The sequence below is a fragment of the Acipenser ruthenus genome, chromosome 11 (genome assembly GCF_902713425.1).
Source record: "Acipenser ruthenus chromosome 11, fAciRut3.2 maternal haplotype, whole genome shotgun sequence".
Lineage (NCBI taxonomy): Eukaryota > Metazoa > Chordata > Actinopteri > Acipenseriformes > Acipenseridae > Acipenser > Acipenser ruthenus.
Genome location: NC_081199.1, coordinates 27431466 through 27446047, shown reverse-complemented (window position 1 = coordinate 27446047; position 14582 = coordinate 27431466). Strand labels below are relative to the sequence as shown.

Below are 14582 nucleotides of genomic sequence, written 5' to 3'. Positions count from 1 at the left end.
TACAAGGTCTTGTTCTAAATAACACATATTTAAATTAGTCTAGAGTGATGTCTATTTATTTAATTATGATGAAGAAAATAGAAAAGATATAGTCGCCAGTGGTAAAGCATCATAAAAGTAGAACATAGGGGATAATTGGCAAATTAAGATAACCAGATAAAATTCAACTTAATTAATGCACTTGAGCTGCAAACATTTACCGAGCCAGAGGTCTAGCAAAAAAGAGGGCATTGCTGCGGTCGTTAGTGTGAAAAACCTATATGTAATCCAGCCCAACTCAATCAATATCCATATCAAAGGAACACCTCTATCTGGCCAGATAACACAGTCCTTTGCCAAGCAGCCCTGTCAGTGCGCTTTTAGTTTGATTAGTAGAGGCTGATTTAGGGCTAGACAGGAAATGAGAAGCACAAACCCACAGCAATCCTTGCTTAGTCTGCCTTAGTGCACGGCGTTGGTCACTTGAATGAAGTTGTAACTGGAACGGGTAAAGAACGGAAATAATCATAATAAAAAAGGTACCGAACCGCGACATAAAATCACGTCTAAAAAAATAAATAAATAAAAACAAACATTCTGCTTTATCACTTTTGCCTGCTGGATTTGCGACCACATTGCGTGTTACTAGATTAGATCACAGCAGGAAGGGAGAAAGGATCCCCTCCCTAGCGAATCCCAAGGATTTCTGACAGTAAGTAACGATTTTTATTTGTAAGTTTAAACCTGACACTGAAAACGGCATGCAAATTCTGTAACACAGCAATGGATATTCTTGGACAAAGTGAAAACTAACAGTTTTCAATCAGCATGTGAAGTAGGCTGCATTCGATTTTTTTTATTTCCCAAGAAGAAAAACGGGATAGGAGGTGGGAAAGGTGTCTAGTAAGAGTAGACAAGACGCATGGCAGTTTTTTTTTATGAATTAGAAAAAGATTATAAAGTGTTTGTAGAGTAATTGGATTAATTGTTATTAAAATCTATTGAATGAAAATCAAAGTTCGTTGCTGAAATAAGGTTGGGAAAAGGAAGATGGGATTGGTACAGCGTTTCTAGGAATATAACATGTATATAGATGACTTTAAACAATGCATATATGCAGGTTTTGTCTTTATTCCTTTTGAAGAAGCATTCCATTCTGGCGAGGCTGTGTGGTGGTCTTAACACTTGGATGTTAGGGGTTTGTGACTGAGGGAGTGATATACAGGAAAGAGCCGCGGATCACTCCCGGCCTGTAGGATAACGAGCGAATAAATTAGAGAGCGATAAAACCATGTGAGAAAAAAGCAGAATCTGAAATGTCAATTTTAAATAACAAAAATATCAACGAAATGTGTGCAGTTATGTAGATTATGGATATGATCAGTCTGCATATGATTTGCCTACCAGTTGTATTACAATTTACATCGATATATTGGGGAAATAATGTTCCCAGGCGTAATTTATTGTAAGAGACACCGGTAAATTATGTTTTTTTCTTTCTGTTTTTTCAAACACAGTAGCCTAGGATCCCCACCCAGTACTGCAAATATTAGTACAAGCAGCACCGGACATGTGGCTGATGTAATAAGCTCATGTTTGTAAAACAAAAAGACCTTCGTGTTACAGTGTTGCTTTTTTTCGTAGGCTTTGGCCAGTTTCTCTATCAAAACTTGCAGCGTTCATACATTTCCATTGTATTGTGACTTTACTGTAGGTGTATACAGTACTCTCCTATAGGCCACAATGTAACAGTACCCGGGTAGTAAGTGCTGTAGTTGTACGTAATATAGACAACAGGCACATAATGATGTCATTCATTGTGGATTTAATGTTGTTGTTTTATTGCTATGGATATAATGTAATAAGAGGCACATGTGTTAGTAAATTATGTTTGTTAACAAAGTATAGTTGGTAGACAACTGAAAAAAAAAAAAACTTGTGGTGCCGAAACAAACTGTACGCCCCCGATTTTTTTTCCGCTTTGTTCTTTAATACATGTGTAGGTTCTTTAGCGTTTGAAATGGGAATGAAGCTAGATATTGCTTTTCCATTAATGCCGTCTATTTTCAGCATAGAGACATACTGTACAAAACTATGACCTCATATAATGGCCATTCATGCCATGGTAACCCCGTTCGGGAGTGCACCGTGTGATGTAATGCGCCAGTTTGCTATGAATGGTGTTACTGTACAGCTTTATTACAGTATGCTTTGCATTGTAGAACTGTAAAGCATACTTTGTATGGTACTGACTGGCTGTCGAAAGCACTTTTATTAAACTGTATTCACAGGCATGAGATTAAATTTGCTGTGAATGTGGGTCGTTTTGACCTACTTCATGGTACCAACGCCTATTCTGTGCTGTATATTGTACTGGGGATATGCTGAGTATATTATTATGTAACTAAAATACCATCGCTATACCTTTTGATCAGTGTAACACATACAGTAATGCCATTTGCTTTCTAAATTCGTTTGTGGAGAGTATATTTGAATAATACAGTACAAGAAAATTTTTTGACAATTTGAATGACTTGTCAGACAGCGACTTGACCAAAACTCTAAAAACTCCAAAAAGGTATTTAGCTTTAAAAGGGATAAATAACCAGGCAAACCCCTAAAAAAACGTTTTGGTCTGGGAACCATATGGCCTTTCTTTGAAAAGTCACTCTTTGTGTGTGCACAAGTAAGTGCCATAGCTGCAGTATTTGCACATGTTGTGCAGTCAAATTAAAGCTTTGGCCAGGGGGGTAAACTTAATTGGCAAACACAGATGTAGAGTGAAGCTTTTCTTGTGTGATATAATGGTTAAAGAACTGGGAAGCATCTAAAGGGGGCGCCATTTATATTTGGAAAGTGATTTGTAGGGCTCTTTTATCCGTGCCCACCTGTTTGCTAGGACACAAAGTGTTTAATTGTGATTCTGGAATTCAGCTAACACCGTGTGATGTTGTACAGAAATGCTGTAATGTTTGTTGTAGATGCTGAGGTATTGTAGTAATGTGTTACTTGTTAAGAACACTGAATAGGCAGTGGGACTGAGCTGAGACACTCTATATATATATATATATATATATATATATATATATATATATATATATATATATATAATATATATATATATATAATGTGTGTGTGTGTGTATGTATATGTGTGTGTATATATATATATATATATATATATACACAGTATAGATTTTTTTTTTCTTCCTGTGACAGGCTCAGTTTCCCATGATCTCTCATAACTTCAAAACATTCAGTTGGATATTAAGTAACTAAAGGACACGTAAGTGAATTAGACAAACATTTGCTAGTGCCTTCTTTTCCTCATGATCTTCACTCTACTGCACAGCTCGTTTTTGGTGGAAAGCATTCATTTAAGCATACATTTGCTGCCTTTGCAAGTATTTGCATTTATGGCTGGTTTCACAGACCCAGGATTAACACCAGTCTAGGACTACTTTACATAAACATAAGGTAATCCGAGACCAGTGCTAATCAGGGTTTGTGAAACCAGCCGTTGGTGTATAGCTTTAATTGCCATTTTGTATTCCGTTTCCCTTCCTGCAATAATCCTGAGTTCTATTGCTTAAATATTGAGGTTTGTATTTTTTACTTCTGTAAAATCTGTCTATGTACCTGTTTGGCACCAACTGCTTTACATTGACTGGTGGGGATAAACTGTTGCTTTTATTCTCTCAATATAAGAGCAGCATATGCACTGTAAAAAGTTAAGGGGAAAATAGTATAGGCATTTGAAGCTATAGACTGTCCTTTTTATTTAGCTGAACTTAATTAAATGACCGATACTGCAGCACAGGTGTAAACAAGATTTAGAAATGTTAGCAGAGAACCCAAGGCAACAGCAGCAAGATTTTGAGAGAGGATGATTTGTTTCCCCTGGGAGCTCCTGTCCATGGTCGGCTGTGGAATAGCCTGGACTCGAACCGGCGACGTCCAGGCTATAGAGCGCATCCTGCACTCCACGCGGAGCGCCTTTACCGGATGCACCACTCGGGAGCCCCTTATCAAGCTACTTTTTATACATCCTATTAAAGTATTACTATTCAGGGCCATTCCATGAAAACTGTAAGTTTGCTACACTGGAAAGTCATAGATATCAGACTACTGAGAAGCTCAGGATTTTTGTGGTGATGGATCTGATATTGATGTCCACACTGTTAAGGTTATACAGTCTCTTACACAGACTGTATTTCTGCATTAAAAATTGGCAAAGCTACTGTAGAAAGAGTATCTGAATTGTTTTCAGTGATTTTTCCAAGGCTTTAGGAGGAATGAATCCCGTCCTTTTGGGAGATTCAGGTTTTGTTGACTTTAATAGGCAGCTGCTGTTCTTCTTCCAAAGTAAATGCAGATCCCACAAATTCCCATCCAATAGAGCATTAAGGTTGTTTTTTGTGGAAAACGGAGAAATGGGATATGATGGGAGGCTTAGAAGATGCTCGCTATTTCTATACAGTAGCTGTCTGGAGGGGAATGTCAGCCTTAAGAATTGTTAATGTGAAATGTGCCAAAATGCAAATTACTTGCAGTACTAGTAAATTAAGAGCTGGAACACTAAAGTATGCTGGTTGTCTACTAGGCCTTGTTTTACTTTTCCAACTGCGTTTTGATTGCGTTTTCAATACTAAAGTAAATGTTTGTCTTAAAATACCAAGTGGAAAAATGCACCACATGTATTCATAACTTCAAGCAAGCCCATGCCTGAGGGTTAGGAAAATGTTGCGTTGGTTGTACTAAATGTGGGAGGTGCATCCAGCTCCACCCTGTTGCATGGGCCTGACAACACAACACGCACAGGCACCGCCAAGTGAGAGTACCGCTTGCAAAGTCTCAGTCATACTGTGGAATGCGAGCACTTCATGTTTTTGGGATGACAATATGAAGCTGTTTTTCTCCCCCCCCCCCCCCCCGCAACCACTGCCTGCCTTAAGGTTGATTTACATTAACTAAACGCAGTTATCAGTATATAATACCCATTGACTGTACTTGTTGGAAAAAAGAATTGGTATCACTTCTACTGTACTTGCTTGGGTTTTAGGGACACTGAGCAGACACCCCTTAACATTTAGATTTCCCTCTGTAGGCATTGTTTAAATTCTGTCCTATCTTTTTAGTTAAAGAGAATATTACTAGTTTTTGCTTTGTATAGGTTATTGAGAAGTCAGTCACATTTGAAAAGGCAGTCCAGCTTAAATAAAGCAGTACTGTAATGCATCACCTATAATATATCTAAATCATCTTCTAATATTGTCAACCCCCGACGCACTGTGTAAGACTGCTGAGTTATAGAGATGACGGAGTAGAATACATTTTTCTCCCCCGCTTTGATTTCTGGTCCTCGGCCTGTGTTGGAGACTTTCTGTAGAGGTGTTTTCTATTCATACGTGCATGCTTGGAGTATTTTTTTCAAATGCTTTTCCACCAAAATTGAGAACGCCCTAAAATTAAGTTCTGGTGACCTGTGAAGCTTGTGAAACTCTGCAGCGATCCCTGGTTCCATTGTTGGCTGTGAAATAGTTAAACTTGTGGGATCCTTCTGTACTGAAGAAAGCCTGGAGGGAGAACTGTGGTAAATAGAAATATTATCCACCAAAAAGGCTGGGGAAAATGAGAGACAGAGTTTCACGTAGACGGTGCCAAATGGACTCGGATCCAAGCTGAATCTGAATAATGACCCTCGAGATAGGTGTCATTATTCTAAATCATGCTCTTTTGATACTGTAACCTATTCTTTGAATTTTCCTGGAGGCACGAATGATCTCATTCATCTAATTGGAGATGCTTGTGGTGGTTAATACTTACCCAGCTGTGACACTGCTAGCCAACCTTTTTTTTTTGTTGTTTCTCTTTTAGTTTTAAATTTAACAATTGCTTACCCTGTGACACTCAAAGTAGGGAAATAATGTCTTAAATGTTTAACAGTTTCCAATCTAATAGATAACATACAAGAAACTATTCCATCATTTTGCTTGGCTTGCGCTGCACTTCTTTGATGTTGAATGTACTTTCTTGTGACCATATCTCCAAACTGACATTTTTGACTGTCAGGCACTGTGGTGAGATGATCTTTCTGCCATGTCCATGTATGCTGTCGGATTCAAGGTCGTTTTAGGCCACCACATATTGTGAGATTGTACCATAAACAGTAAAACCTGTATTTGTCTTCACTTGAAATAACCCACACCAAATATCAATTGTGTTCTTCTAAATCTTAACTTTTAGCAATCTCTGTGATTACTTTTTTCATTGACAGAAAAAAAAAATATTATTTTGCAAGAAGCATTTGTTTACTAGAAGTTTTGCGGTCACTATCAGTAAGCCAGACTTGACTTTGAATAAAAGAGAAAGTGAAGCACTGTGCTGTTCACAACAAACCTGTATCACAGCACTTCTTGAGATTTGCGGTTTCCCCCTTCTCACCGCTTCCTCCCACAGTGGAGGTCTACCAGAGCTGATATCTGGAGCGGTCAGAGAAGTTACAGAAGTGAGAGTCATATTAGGTTTGGTTAACAAACCAAAACCAGATACGAACAAGCGTGTACCCTCATGTCTTACTCTTTTTAACAGGCCAGCTTGAATGCTGGTAACACCAAACCAGCTGCTTGCTCTAGAGTCTTCAGAATGGATTTGTTACAGTACAGTAACCTATTGTACACTATCAAGGGATGTACACAGTAGTAGCCTGTCTTGGTACAGTAACAATGTGGTCCTATGTGAATGGCATTAATACATTGAAGTAAAAGTAATAATGAAATATTGTAAATATCTGACAAATACGTGCATTCTTTAGATAAAAACAAATTAATTCTTATTACAGTGTTTAAGTTGTGCCCCCTATTTTGGGGAAAAAACAAAAAACACTAGTAATTAATGAATAGTATTTATTGCCTGCATCTTAACTCTTGTTTTTGTAGTCAAGTTTTTTTGTGGTTTACAGGAATTGGAAGAGTAACTTGGGCCATTTTACTGATACTAAAACTGAACTATTTAAAAATATTGACTTGCTGTATGTTGGGCCTTGCCCTGTTTTATCAGCTATAACAATGTAGTTGCACAATGTAAACAGCTTTAGCTTTATGACTTGCAGGCCTGAAGAGATTAAAATGATGTGAGTTCTGGATTCTTTGGATAACTTTAACCTGCCTGGGCAGGAAAATACACTGGAATTTCAAAAGCAAGTGGTTCTGTGTCTTGTTTGCACCATTTTAAGACCTAAATCCAATTCGTATTCTCCTGAGCAGAGCATAGTTTTCTGACTTGTCTACTACTGTACAGTAACTGTTTGGACCTACTGCTACACTGCCCTTGGCGGAAGTTACAGTAGGATTAGATATGCTCCCACAACGACCCACACCCTGCATTTCCTGAAGGACAGGTTGTCGTTTTTGGAAGACATCCATTCCAGCATTGTCTTGGAGGCGTTTGCTGAAGACAGGTCCTTCTGCCAAGAAAAAGAAGGATCCATCTTTTAAATATTTACCCTTGTGGAATCGGCTTTGTCATTATTGACATACTGATTTTATGGCACTTTTATAATTTCATCCATTTCCCTGCTTCTGAAGGGCAGATAGAAGGCTGTTTATGTTCTGCTTAAAAAAAAAAAATAGTTCAGTCGCAAGTGACCTCTACTCTAATGCTTTAGCCAGAATTTGGTAATTTGTTTGTCAGAAATGTCTCTCTGAATATTGGCAGTCCTTTGTTACCCCCCCTCCCCTCCTCTCCTCTTTCTACAGCTGTTAGCTCTCTCCTGTGTTGTGTTCTGTGCTATGGCTGTTAACTATAGGAACAGAGAAACGGAGATAACCAATCTAAACGGGGGACCATTCTTTGAGCTGTCTGCTCTGTGTTTACATACATTCCATTCCAGACCTAATTACTTTTCCAGGGGTAGATGGACCCAATGGGAGAGTCAAGATTTATTTTTTATTTTTGTATTTAATCTCTACCACGCCAATAAGGTAGAGGGCTCTACCGGCAACTAAATCTAAGTTTTTATGAGCATTAATTGAAAGTCAGGGTTGGTTGGTTTGGTGGCAGCAGGAGGAAGATTTCTATATTTATTTAATCAAAGTTGAATTTTGCATCCAATGGTTTGGTTGTTTACAGGACCGATCAGCCCGTGGTAGTAGCAGTACTCTGGGTAAGAGAGTCTCCAGACAGACACCAATTTTAAGACGTTGTTGTGGTTTTTTTTTTTTTTTTTAAAAACATTATTCATATTGTTGCTGCCTGTACAATTCAGTTAACAATTAATAACCTAGTGAAAAGTAGCAAAAACATGTGTTAAGTGATAGCAACTGAGTTTTATTGTTAGTATGAGGTGCAAGTAGAGGTCAGGACGTCGGTGTGTGGTGTACAAGGTTTCAAGCCTCTTGTTGCTACAGTGGATGGCTACTACCTACAGTGTTTGTACTGTAATTGCTTAATTTGTTACGGTTCTTGTATTTCTCTGCACCGGGCCCCCTTTCTCTTTGTTTGAGTCTCAGGGTATTATTAGGCCCTCGCAGCAGAATTATCCTGGTTCCAAAAGATCCACAATATCAAATTTCCCAGTTGTTGCTGTAAATTAAATAAATGTGTGATGTAATTATATTTTGCCCTAAGGGTTATATTCAGTAATCTCTCATTGTACTAAAGGAATAAAGATGAAAGCTAAAAAATGACCTGTAGGCCTAACACCTGTAAGGCCAGTTTCAGACAGATGCTCCAGAGGTGTGACGAACTCAATTGAAAATAAGTATGCATTAGAGCGGCACTTCATTAAATTCGATGAACCAATTGGTTTCATAATGGCGAACCGAAAGCGTATCGCACTTATTCTAAAGGTGTCGCATCGTAGACAAATGGTGATATATGGTTATTATAAAGAACTGTGTTATTTGAGAACAGTAGGCCTACACGGCACAGTTCGCTCATGTCAAACAAGTACCGCTAAACAAGTTTTAATCACATTTAACCATTATTTATGTCTCATTTATTGTAAATAATAAATAACACATCTGAATTTAAAAGGTTTTCAGTCTTTAGGGACTGTTTTGACCCTTAAGAAGACCATAATCTATCCGCTGCACTACAATCTAGTCACGGGGCGATCTCCATTTTCAGAAGCCATAGTGCTAAGAACAGATCAGCGAGCAGATTTCCCAGGTAGAAGCACGATTTTTCGGTCAGTTAAAAAAATAGAGCTCCATGCTGCTGCTGGGAGTTGGGCTACGATAAATTTTTTTACAGCTGCATTTCTATTAAGTTGAGTTACAAGAACACGAATCACAGCATCCCCATTTAGTTAAAAAGCCCGTCACTGCCAATTATCGAAATAGTCATTGTATTGTTCTTTTATTTCTGTTTAGATTTGCCCGAATGTATAAGAGGATCAAAATAAATTGCTCAGATGAAACTAATAGAAGTCTGCGTTCACATTAATATTTATGCAAACGAGGATTGATTTCCATGGTTTGTTTATTTGTTTATTTTAGTAATACGCTGTAATACTTATACATACATACATACATACATACATACATACATACATACATACATACATACATACATATGTAACGCATGTTTAGCTAAATCATAATACATGTATTTTAAATTCAGTTTGCCTTAGGCCTATATTACTCAGGATTTTTTTTTTTTTAAAGATTATGTAAGAAGTTCTTAAGAAGAAATTTAGGACAATCTAAGAAAAATTGAAGAATTGAACTTAAGAACAATCTTAGGAAGATTTTAACTATTTTCTTACGAACTATAAGTTTTGTCTTAAGTAGACCTTAAGAATACAGACCCTAGCTCACTGCTCCTCTGTAGGCTCTGCCATGATTGATTAGCATTGTGGGATACACAATACTCTTTAGCATATCATTTGTATGTCATTTGTATACATTAGCATTAAGTGCAGCTTAGTTCAGTTCGCCGCTGGAGCTCCTTATGAAACCAAGGTGCACCAGAGCCGCTCGGAGCAGCAGAGGAAGGCGTGCCGCGTCAAAAGAGCGTCGAGGCGAACTTAATTGTTTCAGGCGGCGCTCTACTCATGTACTTAATTGGGACTCAATTAAAGCACAAAATTTTGACTGAGTTCAGCATGCCTCTAGAGCATCCGTCTGAAACTGGCCTAAGTCGCCTTGGATAAAGGTATCTGCCTTATAAATAAATAAATAATAATTGTCCATTATTTTGTTAATGGGTCTTGAATGAATTCACATCTGATATCGCCCAGTAATGTACCAGGAGTCATTTTATCAGTGGAGTAAAAAAAATAAATCGCTACTGAAGACTATGCTAAACTTCCCTGTACTGCACCTGTTCAGTGAATGTTCTCCTGAGTCAACTGCAGTTAGTTAGCAGTGACTAAAGCTTTCATGCTGTATGGTAGCAGGGTGTTTTGATTCAGGAGATGTGTTTGAATAGGGTAGTGACGTGAGACAGCCAGTATGAGATAGTATTAAAGAGGTGAATCATAAAGGCGGGGTGTTCTCTTAGTCAGCTGTGATTTGTGGGTGGTTTATTGACATTTAATGGTCTGTTGAGAAATAAGAACAGCTCTCATTTGTTCATCAACCCAGTCAGGAAGCAGTGAGACATGCAGCTCCACTCCTCTCTAGCTTATTACCTTAAAGTTTTACTTGTTCATTAAACATGAATGTGGGGGAGCGCAGTCGTTTCATGACATACGGTTGCATTTGGCCAACAGGAACATTATTTTTTTTTAATTTAGTAGTCGCCAATTGTTGTTTATCATTTTCTCCCAATTTAGAATAGCCATTTATTTTTAGGCTCAGCTCACCGTTACCACCCCTGCACTGACTCGGGAGCGGCGAAGACGAACACACGCTGTCCTCCGAAGCGTGTGCCGTTAGCCGACCGCTTCTTTTCACACAACGCAGCAGCTCTGGGCAGCTTACAGGCAAGCCCATAGGCGCCCGGCCAGACTACAGGGGTCACTGGTGCGCGGTAAGCCGAGGACACCCTGGCTGACCTATTTGTTTTTTTGTAAACCATATAATTTGGGGCAAAGTTACTTATAACAAAAATAAATAAATAAATAAATACATAAGTTACTGTTTTGTTGTTAAATGAACCTTTAAGAAACACACTATTCTAAAAACATTATCTATCCAAAAATGTGTTCAATATGTATATAGTATAAAGTTATATCTTCACTAGCAATTACAACCATAAATATAAACATTTCAATATGTACTTTGTCTTTTTTTTATTTTATTTTATTTTTTAATTTGTAGTTAAGTCTTTGCGATGATGTTAATAAATAAGATGTTATTTGCTTATTTAGGGTTTATTTGCTAAGAAAATACTAACCAGGGCTGTCGGTATCAGAATGTAATATAAAGAGTGTGTGTGTGTGTGTGTGTGTGTGTGTGTGTAGATATGGTTTAAACGCTGACATTGCAAAGAGTTTAAATGCTCATAAAAATGTACCAAAAGCACATCCCTAGTATACGCACGTCACATGTCCGCCCTAACCGGTTATCCGCCATGATCAACCTCCTCAGCAACATTACTTTATTATTGAACAGAGGAGATTAGTTCAGAGATTGTAGCTCCTTTCAAAGTTTTCATACGCTGTTGTATGTGCTCCGTGTGCTGCCATTGCTGTTCACCTGCAGGACATATCAATTTCAAACTCCATCTCGCTCTCCTGCCTGTCACTTGGCAGCGAATGCACGCACCCACACGGCAGAAGGCTACTCTGTCACAAGCATTAATACCCTGTATCCTTCTAAACAAGGGATTTAGGTGAGAGCCCTAATAAAAGCTGAATCTCAAAACAATAATTGTGGGAATCTAGTAATTGTTACAGCTGTGTATAATGGTATTTTAAAACAAGATTCATTTATCCTTTTTACATATCCGCCCTTACTCTGGTCCCCCCGCAGTTGTATATGTGATGGATTACTGTACAGAGAGACTAATTTTAATTCAGATAAACACAAATCAATGTTTTCTGAGTGATTCACACACTAATTGTTACAAAAATAAAATATACATCACTTTTCCATTGTAAAAATAAAATGCTATAAAAAAAAAGAACAACATAAACTTTCACAATGAAAAAGTACCAAGGATAAATTGAGACAAAATAAATATTCAGTGTATTTACTAAACTTGGCCACAGACCACTGACTAATACATAGATCAGACTAGAGGCTTAGATACAGCCTTATTGATACAACAGCACAAATAAACGGTGTCCGTGAAAGGAAAGTTGAAGATAGATTTTCAGGAAAACTGGTTAAAGATTCACCCATGGCTGGAGTTTAATAACGATAGTGGTCAAATGAGTTTTTCAGTCTGCAGTGTCTGCGCAACTGTAGTTTGCTAACCGCTATTACAAAACCTGTACAACCTCATACCTGCCAAGGGAGACTCCTGATTTTAGAGCGTGATTCTCTTGTCTCCCTGTGAGACTCAAGAAACTCTTGATATTGTAGATTGACAATTGTAATGTATTATTACCTTAAGTAAAAGTTCTTTAACAAGCACCTCACCCCCCATTCGTTCAGTCTCGCTTGCTGTACAGGGAAACAGTAAAAAAAGGTGTATATATATATATCTCATAGCTAATTGCTCATTTTTTTGTTAGCGTAAGAATTTGATTAAAACTAATAATTATCTACCTATTGGGTGTTCATTTTATTGCATCGTTGCAATTTTAAATTGTTATTGTGCACCCATTTCTTGCCTGAACATTAGGACATGTTTCCCACAGACGGAAATCACACGGTAACACTGCCGGTGAACACATGTGATTGAAAATTCCTGGAAGCGTGGTCATATTGAGCTCAGTCTAACAGCGTCCCTCCCTCTGTTTGCCCTTCGTTAACCAATGATACAGTACGTCTTTCTCGTGGTTTAGTGCTGGGAGGTGCACAGTAAAAAGAATGGCAACAATAACACATCATGATAATGAGACATTTTCTCACAGGATGAGATTAGACAGAAATAAATTTAATTATGACAGAACAGGCTGTAGATCAGATATGCTGGTGCTGACAGACACCGGCAGCAATGACGGGCAGGCTTACAGGCAACGTTTGCCGTAAGTTTTGTTTATTTATTTTTATTTGAGAGGCATTGTGGCAAGCAGCTTGAGCACTGTGGCAATTGCCGTCGGTTATTCCACGGCCTGCAGTAGATCTCACCAAACCAAGGAACACTTGACCCATTTTAACATTGAGACGTAAAAGTAATTCAAATATCTACCCACAAAGGTAACACAAGCTTGAATACAAATTCACTAGCCGTTTTAGGCCGCAAGTGTCTTTTGATGTATTGAGATTAGTCCTGTTTGAACAGGAATGCACTGCACAAAACCAGCATGTGATTACAAGATTACTTGCTACAGTAGGGCTTGTCAGGTCAGGTCAGGTCAGGACTGAACCAGTGGAGATGCGTGGGTAAGCATGAACGTACTGTACAGCTATGCCCACCAGGACTGATGCCAGTAGAAATTGGCTGTAATGTAATTGTGAGCTATGATTATGGAAAGTGTATGCTAATCACACATTTCAAATACTACTTATAGACGGCCCTACTTTTCTGTATTTTCAGGACACAGAAATAGGAAGGGGTGTGATTTGGAAGGGAGGGGGTGGAGTCTAGGGTGCTACGTTAGTTTCAGCTGGATTAAAATGATTAGCTGTTTATACTGTAGTGATACGTTGTGATTTTGGTTCAATTTTCAGTTTATTTTAGCCTTTTACAATCATTAAAACTGAAGCTATTAGAAAAGCAACGACTGTAACATTTGAATGCCACATCGCTCTATCTGTAGCAGCCAGATTGATGATGGATTATGAAATGACTGAGTAGCAGTCTGCTGTACTGCTGGATTTATTCAGCTGTTGCCGAGTAAAATAGCACAGAAAGAGGAATGAAAGGGCTGGCAGTGGAATTTTTATAGGTTGCAAGCTTCATTTTAAAATAATTGTGGTCCATTAACTCAAATTGTGCTGCTTCAAAATCTCCTGTTTGCTCTTAATCCTTACTGCCTTCAGGAACTTGTGCGCTGGTTAAATAAAACGTTATTTTATTCTGCATTGATCAGGGTTGTAACGCATACATATTTAAAAAACGTATAAAAGTTTTAACAACACACTGTTTGTTTATTCTGTCATCTGTGCTGTGCAACTAGTATGCCAGTGCTCAGTATGTATGTATTTATTATATGTTTGATGAATTCTAACATTACGGCTTTCAAAATACATTATACCCATTAGTGTGCAGCACACCAGGTGGATATTGCTGCGTGCAATCTCTCAAATAAATGCTTTTTGAGTTTGCTGGTGCTTCTATTTTTTCTAAAACAGCTAGTCTTGAGGTAAGCGCTTTCTATAAACACATCAATTTCTAGAATGGCAATAATTGTCCCTCGTAATTAGGGGGTGTTTTCTAATTGGCCAGAATTTTATGGGTTGATTGCTTAACTGTTCTTTTGATCAGTTTAGCTGGAGTGGATACATGGACATCTGGAGGTTTAGGACTGAATTGCAGGTTAAAAAAAACAAGTCGTGAAACATACAGGGCCTACCTGTGGTAGGTATTTGTTACAAGAAATTC

General features: G+C 38.1%; 1 protein-coding gene across 6 annotated transcripts in view; it reads left to right on the top strand.

Annotated features, from left to right (window-relative positions):
- Positions 1 to 208: 208 nt before the first annotated feature.
- LOC117426827 (ras-associated and pleckstrin homology domains-containing protein 1-like) overlaps positions 209 to 14582 on the top strand; it is a 100974-nt gene continuing 86600 nt past the window's right edge. For 4 of the 6 annotated variants that reach the window (XM_034044911.3, XM_034044909.3, XM_034044908.3 and 1 more), the window contains exon 1: positions 209 to 691. The gene's annotated coding sequence lies outside the window, so the exon portion shown is untranslated. Of the gene's footprint in view, positions 692 to 3245; positions 3265 to 14582 lie in introns of those variants that run through there. The other 2 variants (XM_059033576.1, XM_059033575.1) reach the window with 2 other exon arrangements.